This window comes from Blastomyces dermatitidis, assembly GCF_000003525.1.
Source record: "Blastomyces dermatitidis ER-3 genomic scaffold supercont1.4, whole genome shotgun sequence".
Taxonomy (NCBI): domain Eukaryota; kingdom Fungi; phylum Ascomycota; class Eurotiomycetes; order Onygenales; family Ajellomycetaceae; genus Blastomyces; species Blastomyces dermatitidis.
Window position 1 is genome coordinate 1465258 of NW_025544777.1, and position 4417 is coordinate 1469674.

A 4417-nucleotide genomic window follows, 5' to 3' on the forward strand; every position below is an offset into this window, starting at 1 on the left:
ATAATGAATTTAGATCTGAATATCATTGCTAAAGCACTGAATCCTCTGAAAAAGAGATTCTCTGAGTGAAAACCTTGATATTATAAGCATTGAGCTTGCTTCAACTGCAGACATTAAAATCATGATGTAAAAGATTGCACTCAGCATGCACAGTCAAGAGAAGCAAGAGAGTCAAAAAACTAGCAGAATCAGTGAGCTCAGAGACACTCACTGATATTCTATGAAAAGTCTTCAAAGTGAAAGAGATGCCTGTGTTAGATGATTCTCTGAATACTGTAAATACAAAGAAGAAGCAGGCTTCTGAATAGAGTGCAGATGAGAATAATGAAGTGAATACTCATCTCAATGTCTTAAGACCTGAAATGTTAATGTATAAGAGACACTTGAATAAGAATTGAGAGATGGCTGTAAAAGTGTTAACAGACACAGAAGCTTCTACACAATATATTGATGATCATATAATTTGAAGATTGAAAGAGGTCTGCTGAGTGAAGAATTTCTGATATATAAGATTATCTGATAACTGATATCTGATATCATCTGCAAAAGTAAGAGTTCTCTTACACTTCAGAGAATGATCTTGCTATATTTGAGTGTGAGAGCTGCAGAACATGAAATATGACCTTATTCTTAGACTTGACTAATTTCAAAGATTCAACTCACAGATTCAATGACATACATGTTATATACAGTTGACTGATAGAAAGAAAATGATTCATACAATTCTATCAACTGATATAAGAAGAACATTTCACATCTCTGATATAGAAGAGTTAAATCTGCTTATACATTAATAAGCAAAGACAATGATTTGTAAGACCTCATCTGAAAGCATCTTGTATATCATATGAGATCTCAAAGCAGAGAAAATCAAGATAAAGAATATACAGAAGAACAAGTGTATGAAGAAGCTTCTGAAGAAGTATGAAAAGGTCTTCTGAACAGATCTTTCACTGAAATTACTGCTGAAATGAGGATTTGTACATGAGATTGACACAGAGGATATAAAACCAGTCAATCAGAATGTGTACCCTCTGTCACAAATGCATCTCAAAGAACAGAAGTGTCAGATCACTGATCTTCTAGAACATGGTCTCATATAATTCTCATCAAGTGTATGAGGCTTTCCAGTTCTATTTGTGAAAAAGGTGAGTGAGAAGTGACAGATGTGTATTAATTACTGAGCACTTAACAAGCTTATAATCAAGAATGAATATTCACTGCCATGAATTCAACAACAGTTGAATACAGTTAAAAATGCTCAATATCTATTAAAGATTGATCTTCTCTCAGAATACTGACAGATCTGTGTAGATGAACTGTCAGTTCTGTGAACTGTGTTTAATATGCAATGAGAGAAGTTTGAATTCCTGATAATATCATTCAGTCTGACAAATGCACTCTTCATCTTTCAAATGATAATGAATACAATTCTTCATAAACAGAATGAAACCTCATGTCTTGTATATCTCAATGACATTCTAGTCTTTTCAAACTCATACAATGAATATCTGAAGTATCTTGATAAAGTGCTTATAACTCTAACAGAGTATAAGCTCTATATCAAATCAATCAAGTATGTGTTTGAAATGAAAGAGTTGAAGTTTGTAGAATATATAGTGAGTGATGACTGTATATATCTCATTCTGAAGAAATTGAATATCATAGTGAATTGACTGCAGCTGAGAAATATACACCATGTATAACAGTTTCTTAAGTTGATCTCATACTACTGCAGATTTATCAAGGATTTCACATGAATATCTGCATCACTCTCAGATCTCTTAAGAGAAATGAATATGAATCTGTGAAAGAAGAAGTTTTATTCAATCATCTGAAATGCTATGTGTGAAGAGACTTTTCTCACACTGAGAAAATGTGTAATAACATTCTCAGTGCTTATTCAATCAGATTATAATAAATCTTTCTACATTGAGACAGATGCATCTGAATGAGCTATCAGAGATACTCTTCTACAGATGAGTAAGAATGACAAGCTGCACTCAGTGATGTACAATGATAGAAAACTATCAGACACTGAGCTCAATTACTCAGTACATGAAAAGGAATTGCTAGTGATTAAGCACATACTGATATTATAAGATAGATATATCAACAACAGGCATACAACAATGATAATCACAGATCATGAAAGTCTTATCTATCTATAATTAATGATAAAACCTTTTAAACACTTAGCATGTTGAATCTCAGAGTTTCAAGTGTACAATCTTCATATCAAATACTGAAAGAGATCAGATGCAGTGATACTGAATGTAATCAGTTACAGATCTGATTTCATAAGTAAGAGTTCTGTGAACCAGACACAAGAAATGTTCATGTTAAACATGCTGAGAAGATGCAAGAAATCAGAATGAGTGAACATCATAATCTCTTGCTTAAAGAATGATAAGATGTCAGATAACAAGTATCTTGTAAAAGTAGTAGAAGAGATGCTTCTGAACTTCAAGCTGAGAAAATTGAAAAATGATGTTATGCTTTACTGTGATCTAGAATACACAGAAGCTCTCTATCTAGAACCTTCATTTAGACATGACTTAGTAACTCATATACACAAGGAATTCAGTCACTTAGAAAGCTCTGAACTCATAAGTGTACTCAAATCAAGAGTATACTGACCAAGCATGGCCAAGAACATTCAGATATACACTCACAAGTGTCTGAATTGCCAGGTTGTGAAAGAATCTAAGAAAGAATTGAAATGTGAGAAAGTGCAATATCAGATGAAGTGTATGATACAACTGTTCAAATGATGAGAGGTGAATCTCATAGACATATTACTGTGAACATCAAATGAAAATCAATGAATAATCACTGCTATTGATTATGCTACTGACTGGCCAGTTGTAAAAGCAGTTTCAGAGATGACAGAGAAGATGATGATGAAGTTCCTATATAATGAGATCTATATCAACTATAGAATGCTGCATGAGATTCTAACTGATAATGATGCGAATTTCATAGAAGGAGCAGTGAGGCATTTCATGAGCCAGTTATAGATAAGACATTGTAGAACAATGTCATATCATCTGCAGATAAATGAGAAGATGAAATGCTTGAATAAAATCTTAGACAACATGCTGATGAAATATCTAGTGAGCAAGTCTATGAGACTATGAAATGAATATCTCAGACAGGTGCTACTGATCACACGGATTTGACAGCATGCAGTCATCAAGTGTTCATCATTCTACCTGTTGTATGAATTGCATCCGCGCATCCTGGAGAATGCTTCGGAAAAGATGAAGAAGAGAGCAGTTGTGAACACAGCAGAAACAGCAGTTGCAGATGCAGCAGGAACAGCAGTTATAAATGCAGCAGTAGCAGTTGTGAACACAACAGTCACAGATGTGAAACCAAGATTGAAAGAGATCAGCCATGCATGTGCAAAAGCTAATGAGTTACTCCTGAACTGAGCAATTCAATTGAAAAGAATACAAGACTCACTTGTTAAGAAATTGAGTCTTAAGATGAGAATGTGAGTTCTTGTATACAATGAGAGTTCTAAGAAGTTTCAATCTAGATAATTTGAGTCATATAAAATACTCAAATCACATTCTCTGGAAATGTACACATTGAAAGAATCAGAGAGATGAATCTTACACAACTTAATTAATAATTCATGACTTATAAAAGCAAAGATGCAAGACTTCAGTGAATTATGATTATTCACAGCACTATTATCAGTGTTGAAAAAGAAGAGACTTATAATTGAAAAGTCTTGTGAAGTAAGAGAAATCATAGACACTTATGAATCAGATGATCTCACTTATTCTGATCTTTTCATAATTATAAGAAAAGAATGGGAAGAAATGAAGAAATCAGATGAATATCACACTTTAATAAGTGATGAGACTGTAGCTGATTATATAATAACATACTGCAGACAGTGAGTGTAATGTGATAAAGAGTAGTCTCAAAGCAGCAGACTTGTATATGAGTCAGATCACAGAAGAAAAAGAGATTCAGAGTTGAATTTGACTATTTATATCAGTTTAATTGCAGAGATCACAGAGGATGAACTATCTGAAACATCTGTAAATGTATGAGATCAAGTCATCTCAACTTCTGAAGATGCTCAGAGATCAGATGAGATTAGTTTTAATAAGCTGTTTACTGTAGTGATCTGAGTGAGTGAAGAGAGACAGTATAATGCATGAGACAGAATCATAAAAAGTTGAAAGCTGCTGAATCTAGTCACTGAATACTGTATTATATAGAGATTGTGTAAGAGTAGTAGCTAGCAGATAAAGAAAAAGTGTAAGAAAAGAGATAATGAATTGATTACTAACTGTAAGAGTCAGCTGTAAAAGACAAATATTATTATACACATCTCATCTATTTTCATACACCACATGTTTAATCTATTTCCAACGCCACATCACCTGAAAAATGC